This window comes from Ochotona curzoniae, unplaced genomic scaffold, assembly GCF_017591425.1.
Source record: "Ochotona curzoniae isolate NIBS_2020 unplaced genomic scaffold, NIBS_Ocur_1.0 scaffold_2587, whole genome shotgun sequence".
NCBI classification, from domain to species: domain Eukaryota; kingdom Metazoa; phylum Chordata; class Mammalia; order Lagomorpha; family Ochotonidae; genus Ochotona; species Ochotona curzoniae.
Window position 1 is genome coordinate 9,180,371 of NW_024467096.1, and position 23,619 is coordinate 9,203,989.

At 38.2% G+C, this 23,619-nt stretch overlaps 1 protein-coding gene across 1 annotated transcript in view; it reads left to right on the plus strand.

The window, feature by feature from the left end:
• The window catches only part of FGF12 (fibroblast growth factor 12), a 527,052-nt gene that overhangs the window by 50,667 nt on the left and 452,766 nt on the right, over window positions 1–23,619 (plus strand). The gene's annotated exons all lie outside the window — the stretch shown is intronic.

Here is a 23,619-nt window from a genome sequence, read left to right on the forward strand (position 1 = left end):
TTCTAAGATGTTCTAAGAGAAATTGTACTTAGTTTAGTTTTGAGTCACTGCCCACCCCCATCCTAGTACTGTGAATACAGCACACATCTGGGAAATGCCAGCACCTGAATTTCCGTAGAAACCATGGAGAGTGATAATGCCTAAAAATTTTATTTCTTGCTATTCTTAGACAAAATATGGATTTTCAAGAGAAAATTCTCACTGAACCCCAGGGAGCTTTGGGAATAGTTCCATTCCTTCTGTACTTATCTGAGTTTCCTAATTACTTTATGCTTAGAAATATTAGGCAAAAGTTAAGTGTTACTAGATTTTTAGAAATCAAATACATAGTTTGCATTATGGATGCACACATATACAAATCTGGTGGTCACTTCAGTGCACTCATCACAGACATAGGATCTGCAGGCACATCATAAAACAAATAAGAGCAGTAGATAAAACCTCTTGGCACATCTGGCTTATTTAGAAAAGTCAAATGCAGGCTCAGCACTGTAGCCTAGCAGCTAAAATCCTCGTCTTGAATGCACCAGGATCCCATATGGGCGCCAGTTTTAATCCCGGCAGCTCCACTTCCCATCCAGCTCCCTGCTTGTGGCCCGGGAAAGCAGTTGAGGATGGCCGGAGTGCTAGGGATCCTGCACCCACGTGGGAGACCCAGAAGAGGCCCCTGGCTCCTGGCTTTGGATCAGCTCTGCTCCAGCCATTGCAGCCACTTGGGGAGTGAATCAGCTGATGGAAGATCTTCCTTTCTGTCTCTCCTCTCTGTATATCTGACTTTCCAATAAAAACAAATTACATGATTAAAAAGAAAAACCAAATGCTCACATTCAGCACTGCCCAGTGGCGCCACCTGCCGGACTCACACGGTAAAGATTTAAATAGATGATGTCAAATCTTCATGGTATCCTAAAGATGTGTTTTTAACATCACATAGTGGCTCTATTTGTTTGGCACAAAGTTCATGTATTTAACAATGACAAGGATATTGTATTAATCTCATAATCCTAGCCACTTTCTTGTCCAGGTACCTTAAGAAAAGTGGGTGATTTTCTTTTAGTACTGGTAGGAATTAGAACAGCTCATGTGGCTTCTTTGACTCTCAGGGACTTCCTGTCTGATGGAAGGGTATTATTGTCTGGTAGTATTATATCACGCACAAAGAATGCTAGGTTAACTGCAAAGCACATGACAAATGCAATGCTTCGTCATTGTTGGAAGATCTACGCATATGCTTGGGTAAAAGTGAAATCCTTAGAAACAAGCTGGCAGTTGTTTCTTTAGCATCTCTTTTTCCAAAGACATGTGTTGATTGCAGCTGGAAGGAAAGCATCCCAACAAGGAAAATAATGTTGAGTAGGAGATTGCACCTCCTTAATATTCAAGAGCTTGAACATGTTTCTTTATGTCTGATGATAATGAAAATATGACACTTCTCTGGTATGAGAGCCCACTAAATAATGAACGTGATACATTGCTGAAAGGCTGTGGAGGGCAGACCAAGAAGGGACAAATGGAATTATTCACACCTGTTTGCTAAGGGGCCTCATCTGCCTGAAACCTTGATCTATAGGAAAAGACAGTTCTGCAGCGTGTGAAAGAGTAGAGAACAAATCACCTACATGTTTGCAACACATTTTTTGAGTCTCAACTATGTCCTCCACTTTTATAGGTGCTATAAAAAAACAGCCCATCAACCAAGTAAACAAAGAAATAAACAAAAACTTTTGACCTTTGACTACCAGGAAAAGGCTGTAAGGTGAACATTTTTGCTTTACTGAAACTTACAGGAAAATTGATACAAAAATGATTACACAGTACCCAAATTACTACCAAGTAGCATAATTCTAAATGGAGTTGCCTACCACCCCTATCAGTATATAATTGCATTACTAGCTCTGCATTTACCAAGTATTTCCACACAAACTACCTTCCTGGACCAAACCTTTCTCTACTCCTAGCCTCTCCAAGAAAGTTTTGCTTATTGTTCCCAGTGGCTTCTAGGTTCTGGTGGCTCCCCTGAAAAGAAGCCTACAAAACAATCCGCACATTTTTCTTGCCTCTTTCACCAGTTAACTTTCTGGTCTCCAGCCCTGAAAGGGAAGGGATAGCTTCTAGCATAGTTCATTGGTTTAGCAGTCCAGAGCACAGCTTGAGTTTGTTGAGCATCTGGAGACAAAAATGACTGAACAGGGGCTGGTGTTGTGGTGCAGTGGGTAGATCTCTCTCTGTTTCTCCATCTCTCTCTCTGTAACACTGTCTTTCAAATAAGTGAATGAATCATAACTCTAAAAACTATGAAGATAATTATCTTGCATTTGTTGAGGTCATTATTTAATTAAAAACTGGTATTGAGTAAAATGTAATAGAGGGCCTGCTTGTTGTAAAGTAGGTTAATCTGCCACCTGCAAGATTGCAATTCTTTTAGAGCCTTAGTTCATGAGCAGCCTGATCCCTTTCCATTTTATCTCTTTGCTGATGTGTCAAGTGGAGATCTCCCGTATGCTTGGACTCCTGCTACACATGTTGGAGACTCATATGGGATTCTAGACCTCTGGCTTTGTTTTGGTCCAGCAGTCCTGAACATTATAGCCATTTGGGGAGTGAGCCAGAAAATGGTAGATCTCTGTGTGTCTCTGTCACTTTACCTTTCAAAGAAATAAATCTCTAACAAATGGGATAGGCAAAAATTCTGGTAAAAAAAGATTTACTCTAAAACTTTGATCTGAATCTGGAATAAATATGGTACTAAGGGCAAAGGAGAAGAAGCTGTTCGAAGTTTTCATTTCTTTCCAAAGTCTTAACTATTTACACTGGATCTGTACAAAATGTAGCTGAATCCCAGGCCATAATGGCAGCTGAGTATGAGGCTCCAGAAAATACCTCCCTGCAGAGAAACAAATGTGAACAGCTTTCTACACACTGTGAGGCTTCCCAATAGCTATGGAGGCCAGGTGAAACGCCACAATACCTTGTCTTATTGAAATAGTAAGAAGGGTCTAATTGAAGAAACCAAGAAAGAATTGCCTGCACCACCCCTTCCCAGTTTAAGAGTGTAGCATAGAGAGGTGCCTTTTGCATGGGGAGCATGAATGATCTGAATCTGTGACAGGCCCATACCAGAAAATTCTGTTTGGATTGAGCCTACCAGTCCTTTCTGACACACCCATACCCATGGAGTGCATATTTGGAGCTCCAACAACCAGACAGCCTTTGCCAGAAAGTGAGACACTCTGTAGAGAGTCTAAGAGGAGGAGATAGGGCCATGCTTTGGAACACATCGCCGGGACTCTACCACCCAGCTGATGCTCATAGACAGAGCTTACAGATTTCCATAATGTAGGTGGATACCTGTATGCCAGAGGGTTTGGGTCATATAGGCCTATGTCCCTACCACTCTTGGCTGAATCTGGAGGGCACCACTGTGGGTTTGTAGAAACTATGGATTACAGAACCTAGATGTGCCCACCCTTGGGAGCCAATCTAGGAAACCGCAAGGCTGCCTTTACCACTTTGCTCCAAACCTGAGCAGACATCAAGAGACCAAGAGACTGTACCTCAGAAATCAGTGCCAGACTGGTGATGCCCAACATTGGGCAGATCCTTACGGCTTCCAGCATGAAATCTCAATATCAGGTAGAGGTCTGCACCCTGGTGAGATGGACTTGTTTTGTTGTGTAACACAACCAGATTACACAGGGCCTGGTGGCTGTAAGACCTAGATGTGATTACCTTGGAACCTGCCTACGTAGCTGAGGAGTTGACTAGTTACTAAAACCCAACAGTTCATAGAGGCGAATGGTTCCTCTCAATAGGCAATTAGCTGCAAACAAAACTTCAGGACCCACTTCACAGCCCAGTGAAGTTCTGTTGTCCAGACATACACCCTAGCCAGCATCACTAGTGGCTGGTGGCTGCAGCACTGGGCAGTGAGCCTGCCTCAGCAGATCAGGCTGCTTAGAATGTCTAGAAGGACAGCCTCAAATAAAATGAGAATATAAAAGCTAGTCCTTCAATGAGCAAATGATGTCATATTGCAACAAGCATCAAGAACTTCTAGGGAGTCATGAGCTCACTTAAAGAGCAAAATAAGATGCCAGATAACAACAATCTAGTAATTGAAATTTCCAAAATCTTCCATGAAGATTTTAAAATAGCTATTGTGGGCATGGCGCGGTAGCCTAACTGCTAAATCCAGGCCTTGTACACCCCAGAATCCGATATGGGTACCCAAATGCCCGGGATTAAAAGAGTATGGAGCAACATATTCCAGATTCTAAAACAAAAAAATTGTCACCCCAGAATAATACCCAGCAAAGCTTTCCTTTGTTTTCGAAAATGAAATAAAAATTCTTTCACAGTAAAGAAAAGTTAGAATAACATGCCTGTTTCAGATTTTCCCTACAAACGATACTGAAAGTTGTTCTCTTGACAAAGAAAAGGAATAGCACCCACCAAAACCAAAGGCAAATGAGAAGAGCATCCCAGTAAAATAACAGAAACAGTCATACACTTCTCAGATAAGCACATTTTAAATCAAAATCAGTAAAAAGAGGCCAGGAAAGTAATTTATTGGTATCATTATTTTTCTAGTATGCAGTTTTGTAGATATAAGGCTTCCTGTCTCCCTTTCCTCCCTTCCTGTCATCCCCATCCCATTTCGCCCTGTATTTTACAGTAGTATACTCCTTCAGCTGCAGTCGTGATTCCAGCATTCCACTCTTCACCTTTATCATGGCATTGTAGGTGTAGGTAATGGTAGAGAATCTAGAAGCTTGTCGTCAAGGTATGTTTAACAGTTTCATTGCAGTTCCTTCTTTTATTCAGGAGTAGAGATGCTTACTACAGTTCATCCATATTCTAGTCTCTATTACACCAATGGTTGATGAAAATTTAAGTGTATACACGTTTACCTATGTAACTTTTTGTTTCTATTCTGCATGAAGTTTGCCTTACACTCAATAGAACACAGCATGAATTTGTTCTTTTGGGATTGACATATTTTACTGAGCGTAATGATCTCCGGTTGGGAACACTTAGTGGCCAATGGTAGAATTTCACTCCTTTTGGTAACTGAGGAGCATTCTATAGAGTAGATGTACCAAAGTTTCTTATCCAATCCTGTTTTGAAGGGCCTTTGGATTGTTTTGTTAAAAATATAGGGATGCAGGTTTCTTTCTTGTATGGAGTCATGTTAGAAGAGCTGTTCACCCTACATGTTTCTGTTGGTTGATACCTAATCTTAACGATAAAATCCGTATATTGATGCTGAGGTTTTGTTGGGGCTTTTAACTGACCGGAGCTTTACTCTGTTAGCTCTACCTTCAGACCAGAGAAGGTCTCTCCAAGAAGCCACTGAACTTATCTGGACAATAAAACGCTGGACTTTATGCTAGGTATATGCTTGCAATGAAGGAATCTCAACTGAACTTGAACTGTGGTTATGCAGCAAGGTGGAGGAATCCACTATGGGGGGAGGGGTATGGGAGGGGTGGGGGGAATCCCCAGTGGCTATAAAATTGTATCACATAATACAATGTTAATAACAATTAAAAAAAGAAAGAAAAAAAAGGAAAGGATTTGATTTTTTTCATTTGGAACACAGAGAGAGGCAGGGTTACAGGAGAAAGAGAGAGAGAGAGAGAGAGAGAGAGAATAGACAAGGTTACAGGAATGAGACAGGCAGAGAGTAATCTTTCATCCACTGACTGGCTGTGCTATAATCTTCAGGGCTGGATCAGGCTGAAGCTAGCAGTCAGAAGCACCATTCAGGGATCCCATGTGGGTAGTAGGGTCCTAAGTACTCTGGTCGCTTCCCACTGCTTTCTGGGTGAAGCAACAGGAAGCTTGTTCAGAAACAGGGCAGCTGGGACCCTAGGCAGCATTTATCTGGGATGCCAGCATCACAGAAGACAGACAGCTTTGCTAGCTACACCACAGCCTAGCACTGAGTGCAACAATCTTGTGGTGGTTTTCAAGCCTGATTCACCTTGTTGTCCTATGGCCTACTGAAAGCAGGTGAGGGAACAGCCCAGCATCCAAGGTATACACTAATTCTTATAATGTATCTTTGTGTGGTACTTGCTTTGTAAAGGTTCTATCACCCAGGTGTCTAGAACATGCCAAAATGTGACTTCTGGCAAGCAAATGCAGAGGTACTTGAAGATATCAATGGGAAATACATTTTCAGTTATATCATCCGTCCATTAGTGGATAATTTTTAAAATATGCACCTTGTGAACTCTTTTGGTTTTAACTGCAATGATATTTTTATACTAAATCTTCCATGAGAGAAATTAGTTCTTTGCATTGGAGAGCTGTTAAATAAATTCATCATTTAAGAAGAAAAGCTTAATTTTTATTTCTTCATAGGATCATCCTCTATTTTCCAAATAGTGGAGTGCAGGATTTTTAGGCTAAAGTTAAAACTGTGTAAGATTTCATTTACGAGTTAGCAGGCTCCAAACTGTCCTTTACTCTGCTCTCCACAGCCATCTCAGTGCACAGGCTGCAGATTTCTCAGCTTCCAAAGTCACGGAACAATGTTATAAAACTGCTGGTAGCAGCATTTGAGTACTCAGGGGGAACATTCTTGCAAACCAGCAGCTAATCTTGAGTTGAAAAAGGCAAGCAGTGAGCCAGTGAAACAATGCAGCAGTCTGGCACAACAAGTTCTGGCTCTCTGACCACTGGCAGTTTCAGTATCAGCTTTCAGCCTGCCAAGGCCTGGATCCAGTTTACCACCTATTTTGCTTATGTAACACTGTGTAGGAAATCTGTTTCAGTGTGATTTTTACCAAACAATGGGCAGGTTGCCTCTTTCACAGGTTTGTCATGGTTTGTCTGCAGTTTTCAAGAATCACTCATCTACCCTGTATTTTGTCCTAGCTAACACTCACAACATTCTGGTAAGTGCACCATTTTGCATCTGCAGTTGCAAAGTGCTGATAAGCTCCATCTCTCTTCTCCTCAAGAGCGATGACAGAGTGAAATCAAACCACCAAACGGTCCCTTGGGCCTCATTGGAGAGAGTTTTCCCCAGACTGAAAAAGCCTTGGAATTTTTTCCTTCCTGGTCACATTTATAGCTTCTTGTTTCTATTTTGATCCTTTTGCAATTAAAGCAATTGAGAGATACATATCTATAAACTAAATATTATTGCTAGGCTTTATCTAGAAAATTTAGTTCTATTGAACATTTCTGTTTAAGGATCAGTAGAGATACCAAGGACACAAATCTCAGTGTAATACCACCAAATGTAGGTTTTTATAAATTATTATGATTAAAATATCAATTATTACAGTACTTCATGAGTTCACAGCTCCTAGATGCAACCAACTCATCAACCAGAAGTCAGCTATAAGCCAGAAAATAAAGTCAAAAAAATTTGGGGCAGATAGAATTGAGTCTCCTAAGCTTATACCTGTTGCTTTCCGCCACCTTCCCCCATTCTCACAGGCATAAATTTGTTTAAGATCTTATTTTGGGTACATTTCTCATAGTCCTGATAGTGTCCATCCATTGTTAGCATCCCATTAAGACCGTAAGTGTCTGACAATAGTTATCAAAATTACTTTAGTTAAAACAGGCAATTCCAGCTCTACCAGGTAAGGCAAAACAAGAGAAAAGACACAAAGCACATACGACACCTCTAAAAAGCATTAGGACCACGTCAGTGAAGCCACTAGACAACCTACACATTGAAGTAGATCCAGAGAGCGACGCAGTATAGGGCAATGTGGAGGTTTGTCTTAGCCATCCTGGCAAGTTAAAATTAGACTCTTCGGTGTGGTACATCAAGCAAAATACAGAAATGTGTAGTACATTTCAGGAAGCATTGTGGGCAAAAGAGTTACTGTTTTTATGAACTTAAAGAAAAAAAAAAATCAGAGCTCAGTTTGAAGAGAGTCCTTCTAAAAGCAGCTGTTCCGTGAATGCACTCGAAGCGCTCTGTGGTTAGTGCACACTGAGATGCTGTGTTAAGTGCTGTGACCTTGGACACACCTCTCACAACTCCAGAAGTCTCTTCTGTGAAACGACTGTAGTAACATGTCCCTTCAGGGATATTTATAGCTACAATAAAATGCTATTTGTAAAGTTTCTTTTTTTTTTTTTACATATGCTTGCCAAATAGCATGCATTTAATAATTGTGGTATTTATTCATTTCAAACCTTATATGAACAAGAATATCTATTGACATGGAAACACGCCAAGGATTACAAACCATATATCAATTTTAATGATTTTACATTTTTAGATATTTTCCTGTTGGATACTCTGAAATATGTTATTTGAGCGAAAAGCCTGTCAACACGGGGAGATTGTGCTGAATCTTTAAAGTAGGTGGCAATGTTGCTGGATCTTGCAGGCTTAATTCTGTACTTAGGGAACAGAGTGTTGCTCTGTGCTTTGCAGGATGTTTGGTCAGCAGCATCCTTGGTCTGCTAGTTGCACCTCGACACCAGTTCTAACTAGCACAAATTTTAGACATTGATGAATGTCCCTGGAGGAAAATTAACCCTGCTTGAGACCTACAGTGTTAGAAAAGCACACGTGTAAATACAGAGTATGTAATTTTAAATACTGATCACAACTTACTGCTGTTTTAAAATTGCTGTCCCTCTATACTATTGTAATAATATAGGGGAAATCAGTAGGGGGGAGGAGGGGTCTAGGAAGGGGAAGGTAGGGGAACACCTAGGGTCTATGGAACCGTATCATAACATTAAAAAAATTGTTGTCCCTTTGTGCTATGAAGTTTGATGACCTATATTTACTTTACTGCATTTATTTATGCTAAGTGCATTTTTTCTCTCTGATAATTTAGAGTTCCTTTAGTGACAGTGAAAGTGAGACAGGATCAGGACGAAATAGTGTATGCCATGCAGGCTGTTGAGAGGCCTCCCATAGGAACGAACTTCAGTCACTTACTTTTCGGGGGGTGGAGATGGCTTTAAGTCAGCATACATTTATTGGACTCCTATCCTTGGAAAAATTGCTGTGCAGGTATTGCAGAGGTTAGAACATTTTTCTGAACCACCTGGATAAAGAAATTTGTTTTCTAATGTGTAGTATTTTCTTTCACTTCCACATATCAGCGGACTTGTTAATCAGCCACTCTAGTCCCAAACAACCCATCCTTCTAGATCTATTGGGTTTTTTTTGCCCTAAAATCGTCATGCCCTGATTCGACTCTCCACCCTCTTTTCCATTTCTATCACATCATTATGCAGGGTTTCAAATTTGATCATATTTCTGGTGTGACTCAGACTCCTGATAAAGTTCCATTTCTGGTTGTCTCATTTAGGAAAAATCAACTTCTCTTTTCAGCCCACATTAGTGTGGAACACTGGTCCATTTATTACTCAGTTGGTCTTCATTTTTTTTTAAAGGGAGGCATAATTATAATTTTCTGAATTTATATGCTGTCCATACTTGGGATAATTGTCAGTGATGATGAAAATGATCAGCTAGTAATAGATACCTGGGATAACAGTGGAAATTTAAATAGAATTGAGTTTTTTCCTTAGCAAAAAAACCAAGACAGTTTTACAGTGATGCCATGACTTCATCAGTTTCTCAGTTTTTCTCTGTCCTGAGCTCCGGTTACTATTGTATGGCTTTACATCCTCAAAGTCGCTTTATGGTGTAGAGCTGTCTGAGTCTCCATTGCATCTCCAGACATCATATCTGCATTTTAGCAACAGAGATGTAAGAAGAGAGGGAGGGAGATTAGGTAAGAAGAATTGCTTGCCAATGCAATATTTACACTTTCCCTAAGACCCTCTAAGAATTTTTTAATGTTCACACGTGTCTACAAGGGTTTGCGATGTGCAGTTGGCAACATTGCTGCTGCCAACAATGCAGGGAATATATTAAGAAGGAAGTGAGGGCCCGGCATGATAGCCTTGTGGCTAAATCCTTGCCTTGCATGCACTGGGATATCATATAGGTGAGGGTTCATGTCCTAGCTGCTCCGCTTCCCATCCCGCTCACTGCTTACACCTAGGAAAGCAGTAGAGGATAACCCAAAGCCTTGGAAACCTGCACCGCATGGGAGACCCGGAGGAAGCTCCTGGCTTCTGGCTTCAGATCATCTCAGTTCTGGCCATTGGGGTCACTTGGGGAGTAAACCAACATTTGGAGGATCTTTCTTTCTGTTTCTCTTTCTCTCTGTAAATCTCACTTTCCAATAAAAAGAAAGCAACACTTTAAAAAATAAAAAAGAAGTGTGGCTAGATATTATATTAGTGAGGCAGCAGATATCTCTGCAAACAATTCTAGAGAAATTCATTTCGCTGATGGTACATGTACTATATATGAAGTGGAAGTTCAATAAGACATTTCATATTCTGTGCAACAAACATTTCTTATTATACAATATTGAGTTATTTCTCCTAACATTTGTTTCTGTGCTTACGTTTGCTGGAAACACTATTGATCATTGTGCCTGAGAAAGGAGTAAAAAACTAGCATTCTTCCAAAAAGTGAGAGATGTGATGAATCCATCTAATGGTTTATTTTTGTCTCTACTGATTTGTCAGCTATGGCTGGCTAGCTGTAGGCTTCTGCCTATGGTTTGAGTTTATCAGCTTTAGCATCAGGAGGACACGCATGTGCCTATAAAGCCGTAAACAGTTTTAACACGTAAAGGAGGGTCTCGTTTTCAGGTTTGTCAAGTAAGGCAGTGTGATAGAAAGTGTGTTCAGGAAGACTGCTGTACTCCATCTTGCCATTTCCTTGGTCTGTTGCTTTTTTTCACTAAATCTCCAAGGATACATTTTCCTCCCATAGAATGAAGGTGGTGTCTCTTTTCTCTAAGATGTACTGAATGCCTACCAATGGCAAGTTACTGAGGCCGAATTACTACACACTCTAAATGAAATCTCCTATAGAAAACCATTTGTAAATATAAAATGCTGCTGTTACTGATGCTGATTCTGTTTATTTAGATCTATATCATATTTTAGCCATCTTAGGCAATGAATAAACTCTGTTTCTCTAAAAATCCTAGTAGCAATCAAATTTTTTGAAAAAAAAAAAGATTCTGTTGTCCTGCGTGATAGTTCAAACACATATTACCAATTAATATTAATTAGGGAAGATGTAGCAGGACATAATCAGATAACTCCCACTTTATTCGCAGTCTTCTAAGTGTTCCCACCGACTTCCAAAAACCATTAGATTCATTTGTTCCCTAATTCCACACCTAAAATTTCGAGGTAACAAAATTTTTTATTGCCTTTTGCAATGACAAAAATCCTAGGATCCTTCATATATTTTTAGGCAAGATTAAATATTTGGAGAGTCTGGATGGCATGATTACCTAAGAAATCCAAATAAGGAAGATATATTGAAAAAAAAATTTTATTGATTTACTTTCGTTTAATGAAATTTTAATCCACTGTCTTTTTATTAATTAGAAATGATTTGCAGCAAGGCTTTCCTACAGGGCAAACGAGAACTAATTAGAATATTTTTAATAATCCGTATCTGTATTATCTTTCCAGAATGCCATACAACTCTGTAAGAGAAAAATAACTCTTTGACTTGTACTGTCTGAGATAAGCTGTGCTTGAGGAAGTGATGTCATTTGAATTTGACTTTGACAGCTTTCTGTGAGCACAGAAAGTGGGGTGAGTGAGTGTTACAGGAAGGAGTCAGTAAGGAGGGACAAGAGAAACTGAGGGACGACTGGGCAAATGTGAGAATTATTTTTTGAACACACCAAACACATAGACTAAAGTCTTTGAAAGCACAAATTGTGATTTAATATCCATCCCCACACTTGGGTTGGTCATGGTGATGACATAGATTTGGTAATTAGTTTTTATAGTGAGTTGCAATCAGTTCTAAGCCCAAAGCCCTATTAAAAGATTGCAGAGACATGGTTGTACCCAACACCCCACCCCTACCTCTGTAATCATCACTCTCGAATATAAGATGGATATTCCATAAAGAGTATTTGTTAATTCCTGTTTGTCAGTTGCTCAAAATATGATGTTATAGAATGGAGATGTTGGGACCAGTATGTTGGCTTAGGTGCAAGTGCCAACATGCCATATGTGTGCTGGTTCATGCCCTTGTTGCTCCACTTCTGATGCCATTAGATACTATCTTCTCAAATCATCAATGGATTCTTCAATCTCCATTTCAGTAATCTCAAGATATGGTGACCATGCACCTCATTATGAACAGCTAGTTCATACCTTAACAGTCCGTTTTACCTCTTGTCATAAGACTAACCTCCCCATTGCCACCCATCTAAAGGAAGAGTTTTCTTGCAGGCTTCGGGTAATGGTGTTAGAACTGATATCTGAATTGTCAGAAGAGTCTGTTATCACCATTTTTTTTTCAAACATTTACAATCATCTGTAGGATTTGTCAAAACACAGATTCCTAAACTTTATTTACCCCAGGCATTTTTGATTCGGTAGATTTGGGAACAGGCCAAACAATTTGCATTTCTCCCAAATGATGCCAGTGCTGTTGATGTGAGGACCACACTTTGAGGAATGTTTATTAAGGATATCCTAAAAGCAACAGTAAGCAAGCACATTCTCTGGCAAACGTTGGAAAATACAACCAAGGCAAGGTATTTTACAGCCTCAGGGTGGTGTGCCTTTCTTTAACCAATGTTGGTACCCACTCAGACTTCATCTTACTATTCTGGATAAAATAACTTCTCTTCTGGGTGAGTCTTACACATTCACCTGACTAGCCATCATTCATATTCTTTTCACATTGGCATACCTTGCCTTCCCATGTTCACCTGAAGAACTTCTTGCTGCTGAGGGTCCTACCAAATGCCACGTACTCTCTCTGATTCTTAAAAACACAGTGATTTGTTCAAACACTGTTTTCAAAACTCCCCACTTAGAACGTTAAGTCACACTATCAGAATTTGTCCAAGTAATGCAGTTAGTCTTACCCAACTCAATCCCTCTTGGAGATGAAAGGGCTAGGAATCCAAGGAGGCAGTGAGTTGGTGGGGTTTGATTTCTTTTTCACAATTAGGAAAAAACCACTTCCACCTTCGAGGTTGTAATGGATGGTAATAAGCCAAGGAATCTCAATATTCTGCTTATTCATCAGTCCCAAGACTGATATTTTTAGCAACCAAATTCACCCAAGAAATATGTATATTTTTTATATTGAAGGATTTTATCTGAATTTTCCATTTGAACCCCCACACGGCTGTCTGTGTCTATGAGTATGAACAGCAAAAATAAGCAGATTTCACCTGGAAACTCCTTGAGAATTGAGACATTCACACACAAAGTTTAGCATCTTATTCATCATTCAGGGTTAAATGTTGATGAAAACGATTGTTTACTTAAAACATTTGTTATTTATATTTCCTGCATAATTTATTCTAGATGGTCCAATGATAGGATGTAATACATAAAGTAACAATTGTCCTTTTAGACATATATTAATATGCCATGTATCATTTATCTTAATTTTTAAAAAATTATAGCTCTTTTAAAAGAGAAAATCTTTATCTTGGGGCCTGAATATTTCAGCTTCATGGAGAAATGTTACAGAAATTTTTTAATGCTGAGAACTGTGCTGGTAGTTAATAACACAAAATTTAAAAGCACACAGGATTTGTTTAGAAGCAACCTAAATAATGATAGAAAAAAGTAGTCAGAAACAAGTTACAACTACAATATATAAGAAACGCACCAAGGGGGCAAATCAATAGTAAAGGATTGGCACATGCACAGGGGAGTGGGTGGCTGTTTGGGTGGCTCTGAAGAGCTTATACAGATGGGAACTGTATTTCAGAATGAGTAGGAGTTTATCGAAGTGGTGACTAGAAGGGGTGTCAGTTCTGGCAGCGTAAATAGCAGGTGCACAGGCAGTGCAAATATGAAACAGTATGGCACAGCTGAATAAGAGATAAGTCAGTGATATCTCTGGAACACAGAGATAAGTCAGTGACATCTCTGGAACACAGACTTTGTGTGAGTTGGTAGTAGAAACTGACGATGAAAAAAGAAATTTTCATCATCAGTAAATTTCCAGAAGACCTGTAAGGGTAATTAGAACATTTGAAATTTATTCTACAGTCAAAGACTGTATAATTTTAGAAGTATGTAAAATGGTCACATTTATACATAAAAAGAGATTTTACTGTCTTTACTGATTCTCCCATGACTTTCATTGGTTCTTCTTTAGAATTGAATAGCAAAATTAATGGTGATTTCCTATCAGAACTATGTAAGAGGACAAATAGGTTTGCCTGTCATCAAATTATCAGTGATAACCTATTTTCTTCAAAGTTTTTTCCTGAAATTGGTAGTAAGAAAAATAGGAAAAGTGGAGCATAGCACAGAATAACCTTAAGCTACATTGTTTCAGTCTATCATGGTAATAATTCGTGAAAACATTAATATATTGAGATTCAGTATAATTCTAATAACATAAAACAGAAAATTTATTGCAAATTAAGTTACAATAATAACACCAGATTGTCAAGGCAATTTATGAAATAAGAATTAAAACTGTTATTAATTAGGCAGCAGAATTCTGATGAGAATATTCATTGTTAATGAGATTTGCTTCACTATGATAGGCACAATCTCATTTTGTCCACAGTAGGCATTATCATTTGAGTCCTTCTACTTGCTGCTGTTTTTTCCTAGCGTGCAGAATCTGAGATTTTGTCTTTGGGGGTCAATGTGTTACTGATGTATGATGTGTAGATGAGGTGGGTCTTTCTGGGTCACAGAAACATTTTTCACAGCTGGAATATGATCAGTTTAACCAGATAGCAGTCCCTAATAGGTGTGTTGATTTGAAAACTGAGATAATTGGAATTGGATGGGTCATTTGAGAAGCCGTCAGCTTTGACACCATCCTTGTATAACAATTTAATATCATGCAGAAGCTTCAAAATCACAACTGTCCCTCCTCTCTACTCAAAAACATCTAGTCTTCCTCTTCGTAAATGGTAATGACTGGAATAATACCAACAATGAGTTTTTTGATTTAGATGAGAGTCCATTTTGGGTATTAGTCTATATTTTCTTAATGAAGGGCCTGTTCTCTAGAGCTGTGTAGTAATGTTAGCTCATATTAAGTTGATACTCAGTTGAAAGTCTTATCTCAAGAATCAAGTATTCTACTTTCTTCAGACATATAGATATGATTTTTCTTAGTGCTTTTTTTTCTTTGTATTGTTCCCTTACGATGACATTTCTCTTGGATATTGTGGCTGATTGTGGTTGAAATAATTTTCCAAAGCAATTATCAACTATACAGTTATATAATTGGAGAAGGGAAGCTACCAAAAACTGGAAACATTCTTTACTAGTTTGTTCCAGTAACAGAGGATATATGTATTGATGTGAGCATTTGCAATTTCAAGAAATTTTTGAAAATCTAACTATTCTTTATAAAATGGATGATTAGGACTTGAACATACAGTGGGAACATATTGATCCATCTTCAGTCTTCACTTTTCCTGATAAATGAACAAAATCAAATACAAACATCAACAAAGCAAATAAAATCAAATATTTGTCCCCAAATATGTTATTTCTGAAAGCCACTAGTCAGTTTATATACCATATACTTTTTGTTACATAATGTTACATTCATTTTCTGCCTGATATTTGTATGTTATTCCATCCAGTGACAATAGAAAGCCATTGGTAATAATAAAGATAATGATAGATTATTATATTATGTCTTATCAAAAAATATTACATTAATTTCAAATTATTTGACTTGGAAAAAACTGGATATGACTGTAACTGATGTAGGAGTATGCTCAAAATGAATTTTCTCTTCTAAACCTCATTTTGTCACCCTCAAATGAGCTTGTCTTTATTCAGGGTTCATTTCACAGAATGGAAAGCAGGATCAACTGTGTTAACAGATTTAATGACACTTGATATTAAAATATATATTGTATGTATAAAGTATATTTGTATATATATTTTTTCTGCAGCAGCCTATAATTTCTACAGGTCAAGCTGTGCTTTCCAGATTCGTATAACATCCAGTTAAGCATTCATTATTTTATTATTAACTGTCAATAGAAAATTGAAAAATCAGTGTCTGCTTGTTTCTCAATAGTTCCTGAATGCTCATCATGATGAAGATTAAGCATCTTGATAAGTCACTTAGCTTTATAAGTTCAATATATACATAACCTTGACTATTTTCAAAATACTGGATGACATTAAATCTCCATTTTCTTGATGGAAAAATTAGTACATGAGTGCTAGAGAACAAATTGAGTGCAAAACATATCATCTGGTTATTGATAAATATTTCATGTGATATAGACTAAAAGCCTCACTAGCTTCATCTTAAGTTTCATAACTCTGCCTCGTTTTTGATCTATCAAGTTTAGCATTCAAGAGAGTGAACAGGCTCCTTGATAGCACTTTCACAGGGAAATAAATGCCTATGCTTTATATGATGCATGGATTCTGTCATCTTTATGTATTGATGTGACAGATTGCTGAAAGCTTTTCCATATCTTCCCCAGTAAAAATATATTCTTATTAAACTGAACTTCCAAATACTCCCAAAGTATTATAAAAATACAGATATAATTCATTCAGCCACCATCCAAGAGTCATTTCTAGCAAGATTCTATAGAAAAAAAGTGGCTGTAGATCTATTTTTCATACATCAGTGTGTCTTCTATTGAGGTTTGTACTATACCAAGGTGATATCCCACAACACTAAAAATATTAGCTTTGTTGATACATAATTCATACTTCACATATCATAAAGTGTACTCTTTAAAATATACAGTTCAGTTGTTTTCGGTATATTCATAGCTACTGTAAAATTTCAGAACATTTTCTGGGAAATTGCAATAGAAATGCTTGTGTTAAGCAATCATTCCCCACTTCCCTCTTCCTCCAGTTCCTGGCAACTGTAATCTACCCTTTCTCTAAGAATTTTCCTATTCTGAGCCTATAGCATGGGATCATAGAAGCATTTTGAATATGACTTCTTTCACTGAACATATGGTTTTTCAGTTTCACCCATGCCATAATATGTATCCATATTTTATTTCTTTATTGTCTGAATGGTATTGTATTGTGTAAGTATATCACATTTTGCTGATACCATGATATCTTTGTTCTCACCCAATGGCCTCATTTATTCCTCTTCCTTTGTCTCAGAAGAGAGCTCTTTGGATGCAGAAATTAGTCAAGGATAATGATTCTTTTATTTTTATTAATTGTAAAGAAGGAGCTCATTAGCAGACATCTTATTGAGCTGTAAATGATCAAAATCCAGTTTCTCTTTGTAGGCTTTTCTTCTCCTGTGGTCTGAGTAGCATGCTGATCTCCCGTGTCCCACATACTGTTGATTTTTGTTAGCAGTCACAAGCTGTGGGCTTTCCCTGGGTGAAAAGATCTGCTTGAGTTTACCCTTTGCTTCCTCTCACTCTCACTCTGGTTTTGTGCATTATGTTCCAATTCCATTGAACTTGTTCTGGATCTTGAGTACAAAACTGTTTGGGCTCCCACTTGGAGTGTTTGTCTCTAACTAGCCACTTTCCAGGCTTTGTAGGTCTTGGTCTAAGTATTCCATTATCTCAGGGAGGCCTTGACAAAGTTCCTGCTTCTCCAGTCTTGATTATACCTTCCCCGTTGTTCTTCATAATTGTTCTCTGCTTTCCCTCCCTGGTATTTTTTTTTAAGATTTATTTTTATTATTTTTTTATTGGAAAGGCGGATATACAGAGAGGAGAGACAGAGAGGAAGATCTTCCATCTGATGATTCACTCCCCAAGTGAGCACAACGGCCGATACTGTGCCGATCCGAAGCCAGGAGCCTCTTCCGGGTCTCCCACACGGGTGCAGGGTCCCAAAGCTTTGGGCCGTCCTCCACTGCTTCCCCGGGCCACGGGCAGGGAGCTGGAAGGGAAGCGGGGCTGCTGGGATAGAACAGGCGCCCATATGGGATCCCGGGCGTGCAAGGCGAGGACCTTAACCACTGCACCACCGCACGGGGCCCTCCCTCCCTGGTATTTAGCGACATTCATGATTGTTGATTTATCTGTGTTCTCCAAAATATAATCTCTGTTAGATTGTTGGTTGCTAGAAGGCAGATTTTCAAAAAATGTTTTTTAATAACTGCCATGTCCTCAGCATCTCAAATAATTTCTGGCACACAATAGACACTCAAGAAATATTTGATGAACAAACAATTGTCTTGCATTACCACCTGTGCCCTGATGACTCCCTCATTGGTGTCTTTCCAAGACCTGTATCACACTTCATTCTGCTGTGCACTGCTCTCCTGACAGCTCTATATGAATGCTTTGCACGTACATCAAAGTCAGCAGTTCTAAAACTGGGTTCATTATCTTTATTCTCCAACTATGCTTTGAGCCCTGTTTAATGGTCAGACTCTTATTATCTAAGTCAGAAATCTAAGCATCATCTTAGAATCTTTTCTTTCTTTAGTCCTTCATGTCTAATTAATCATAAGCTTCATTTGATTCAGCGTTCTAAAAATTTTTTTGAAACAATTAGAAATTTTTTGACTGCCACTACTTTGTTCCAGGTAGTTATTTTCTATGCTGTATCAATATGAGCTTGTTCTCTTGCACTCTCTCTCTCTCCCCCTCTCTACTTCTTTGCCACTTCTGCTCTTTCTTCAAACCCAAACTTCGCACCACTAACAACTTTGTAACTGTAACTGTAATTCCTTTAGAGTCTTCAGTGATGATTTGTTTCCTACAGGTAAAGACTCAGCCCTGTTGCTTGGTTAGATATTCCCACCTGCCTCTTCAGATTGTACAGTAGTCATGCACCACTCATTCTAGCCATGCCAGATAACATTCAGCCCCACTCCCTCCAAATACGCTCTTTTAAAAACTATGTCTTTACTCAGCTACTTTGTCCTGTTTGCAAACCGTAGATAATCTTTAAGATACTGCCCAAATACCATATATTTCTTCCAAATATTTTTCTGTCCTTAAGATACTTGAAGTTTTTTTCTTCTATGTTCAATGACACCTGTACCTATCTGAATAGCCATTTGTACTTCATTGATTTGCATTGTGATAGATTTTTCTGATACTAGAAATGAGCAAAACCTATTCTCAGAGGATCTTGGAATCAGGTGATGGCAGACGCTCTGTCAAGGGCCTTGAGAATCATGCTTACATTTTAAGTAAAATGTATGTACAATACCTAGTAGAGCACCTAACATATGTTAGATATCGACATAATAATGATTATTAATTAGTGTTCAAAGGTAGGGCAGCCAGTGATGTTTGGTAACACTACCAGTGATTGAATCAATGATTAAATGAAAGTTTATTTTATTTTATTTTGGTGACATGATCAAGCTATTACAAAATATACTAGAGGTAAGCATATATCATGAGCTGAGTGTAGAAAATGTAGGTGCACAAATGTAGTGGGAGAATTACAGCCAAAGTGACTTACTAACGGTTGAGTGGTTAAAGAGGGGAGTGGATAAATCAGGTTCTTCTTCATCCCAATGCTGTATAAAGTCAGATTTGAGCATTTTATAGAATTTGGATGCCACAAATGAAAATACATTATTAGAGGAGGCAAGATAATGGAATGTGAGATGTTTGGGCATGAAATGGCAGAAGACTGAGGTTATACCTGTGGGTAAAGTTCTTGACCTCCCATAGGTCTCCATATTTCATGTACAAGGCTAAAAATTTGGTGTGGCACGTTCCCTAGGTTACTGTAAGCTTAAACCTTCTGAATTTACTTAATATACTCTTCAAGTAGGATATCAATGATTCCTGAAGATTAAGAAATTATCAAGAAATTAAGACCCATTGATTTCATGAAAACTAAATAATATTACTTATTGCATTGTAGAAACTCAACTTTTTAATCTGCTTTTATTCATCAAAATCAAAATATCTCAGTTTCTTAAAGTGTAAAATTACTTAAAATATATTCTAGCAACAAAACATGTAATCTATTCATGATCTTATTACCCAAGTAAAATAGTGAATATTAAGAGGATGAGTAGGTAAAAACAAGTGCCACTGGAAATAGATAACAACAAAGTTCATTATGAACTCCTAGTGGGAAGTGTATAAATATAAAAGTCAGAGGAAAGAACATTCAAATCATTTTGAAAAACAAGGAGGGGAAAACACAATGCAGCTAGTTTGGGGCTGGGGTGAAGAACTGTGGGTCCAATTTATTTTAAGGAGAGCTGATGATTGTCAGAATCAAAATGTAGGTTGAGACCACATTGCGGGCCAGTTTGATCTATACCTAACCTTTATGTGAGCTATTCACACTGGATAGAAATCACCTGTAGGTATAGTTTCCTCATTGGTTAATTTATCTTGATTAATTGATCTGTAATAGTTCATCCAACCAAAATATCTCATAATTTAAAAATTTTAAAGCATGTCAAGCTCAAAAACTTTTATATATATGAATATATAAAACATATATATATATATTCAATCTACAAATAAAGAACAAGAAAGAGAAATAGATCCTAAATCTATTTATCCACTTACCTATCTATCCAGTTATCTATTTTTATCCATCTTTCATAAATGATATTCAACTGTTGTAAGATTGGAACGGTCTTGGTAATTTCAGCTGTAATTCTGAGTTATTTTTAAAAATCATGTTTACCAACTAATGTTGACAACGCTTTTCCATAACATTTCTTTGAAAAATTTATTAATTGTGATGTACTGCAAGTAATTTTCCAACAAATATAATTGACAGCCTCTTTTTATTAATCAAAGAATTCAGTAATAAAAAGGAATAAAAAGAAAGACAAAAGGTGTACTCCTGATAGAATAGGCAGAATACTGTCAAACTCCACCATCACCCTGCCTGCCAGTGTTGGCAATGGTGACAGAAGGCAATGATTGCCTCCATCATTTCTTTGTGCTACAGGTAAGTGGCCTATCAAGGTAGACTTGGTGGCAAGTGCTCTGCATACAGATTAACATTTTACTGGAAATTCTTTTTTCCTGGAAACTGTCTGAATCGTTTGATACCTTTCCTCAAGAACGGAAATGCAATTGCTCCTTGACAAAAACTCTTCCTGCATATCCTTCCAAAGATAACCATGAAAATGAAAGAGCACTGTTCTGTTCCTGTGATGTCACCCATTGCATTTTTCACTTTTCTAATGTCAGGAGTGATGCGTTTCATCATTAGATGGATTGCCATCCTCCCAGGAGCACCCGGGTAAGGGTGCATGTCTTATGCACGTAGGATGATTTCTTGAATTCTCTGTGCGTGAGTTTACCACTCTATAGAGCAGAAATAGCAGTTCTTTCCAAGGACATTTCATACAATTTTTGTAAAACATTAGTGAAATTGTAGATGTGAAAATGGCTTAAACTAAAATGACTTACATAACTATAGTTTGAGAACAAAATGTTGGTTGTTGAGAAGCCAGGAAAAGCTTCAGTTATTTGATACCATCAGTGAAACATTTGATAATTTCATGGATAAATACGCAAAACACACCTGAGTTGAAATAAAATTCAGAGTATCTATAATTTATAAGAAAAGGATATCCATCTTCAGGTTCATACAAATACGTTACACATATGTTGGGATAAATTCCTTAGAGAAATTAGCAAACTTTTCTTGTGAAGCAATCAGTTACTAAATATTTTAGGCATTTGAACTCTAATTTTATTACCAATACTCATAATAGGAAGGTTTCCATTGACAATATGCAAACTGGCCAGCATAGTTGTAGTCCAATAAGACTTTATAAATATTGGTGTTTCCATTTCCTTATAACTTTCAGTTACCAATAGTGTTACTGTTACTATTATTATTATTAATAATTATAAATTTAATTATTTATTTTTATTGGAAAGGCAGGTTTATAGAGAGAAGGAGAGACAGAGAGAAAGATTTCTGTCCATGGGTTCACTCTCCAAGGTGCTGCAACAACTGGAGCTGAACTGATCCAAAGCCCAGGAGCTTCTTTCAAGTTTCCCACAGGTATGCAGGGTCCCAAAGCTTTGGGCCATCCTTCACTGCTTTCCCAGGCCACAGAAGGAAGCTGGCTGGGAAAATGAGAAGCGAGGACATGAACAAACGCCCATATGGGATCCCAGCACCTGCAAGATGAACACTTTAGCCACAAGGCTATTGCACCAGGTCCTCTTTTTTATTTTGAAGTTCTTGAAAGTACAAAGAATGTTTTGAGCTCATTTCATACAAAATACAAAAATGAGCAATAGATCATATTTAACTCATAGTTTGCCAATCACTAGAATACTGCTTTTTTCAGCACCAATAAGTCTTGATCTATTTAGTTATTATCCCAGGGAAAGGAGAAGGGGTGGGAAAGTCAGTATATGTGCTAAAAGATGATTTTAAAATGGGAACGTACAGCAAGAATCATCCAGTACAGAAAAACAAATCAACCTTCAAAGACACTCATCCCAGAGATGGGGTGCTCCAAGCCCAGGAGGCTTAGTCTCCTTCAGGTTAGTAATAAGGAGACCTTGAAAGGAACAAACTTTCCTACCCTCCCTCCCCATAAATTCAAGATTTCACACAAAGCTTTGGTTTTTAGCAGTAAACATGGAGTTACATTAGTCTGTCTCCTATCAAACTATCTTGTGGCCACTTTGACCCAAGTTTCTTGCACCTGCATAAAAGTTCCTGAGTTGTAAATACATTCATTCATAGTTGCTTTCCTGGTCTCCAAATCCCACTCTCTACACAGGAAGTACCCAGTAGCTTCTCTTCTTTAGGATACAAATGAAGTAGGCTTGATTCATCCAAAGGCATCAGTGTTTTAAATTTTTGGCATGTGAATCACACACGAGGAAATGGCCTTGACTCAGGAGGTTGGGAACGAGGGATTTTCTTTGGGATTTTGGCATGAATCCTCTAGGGGTGTGGAGATACCCCAAGAATTTATGTGTTGAATGTGTAGCGTTTCCTTTCGTGGGTAGAAGAATGGGGGAGAGGGGAGAGTAGGTATCAACTTTTAAGAATAGAAGATCCAAAATAGGATAGAGGTGGGGGAAACACAAAAGGAAAGATGGTTTGAGATCCCCACTTATGTTTCAGATCCTTTGGCTTGGTGCAGATCCTTCTGTCAAAGCCGCTTTGGCTACTTTGCTCTCAATACAAAAAGAAGCTTGTAAACAATTCAACCCCAAAAGAACATGGAGAAAGACCAATACATTATATTTACAAAAAGTAGGTCACCTAGCAATCACCAACTCAAAAACTCACTGAAGTCCTACCAAGCCCAAATAACTAAAGGGGGCAGCATGTGGGGGAGACAGGAACCCGGGATCAGACACACACAATCCAATGCATCCTATTGCATTTGTCCCGTTTCAACAGTGAGGTAGGCTTGTGGTGATCTCTCAGCATGTAAACAAAACCCCCTTTTCTCCTTTATTTACCGATAGCCATCACTACTGACATAGGGCAGGACACTGGCTCCGGATGCCACAGAGGCCCTCCCTTATGGGTCTCCCTGAAAACCAAGAATTTGGGAAGGTTAAGGATTTTCAGTCCTGGCAGGACAGCATAGAATGAGAACAGGGGTTTTTGGTCTTAAAATTCATCGTTACCAACTCATTTATTTTTTACACACATGTATGGACACATGTGCACATGTAC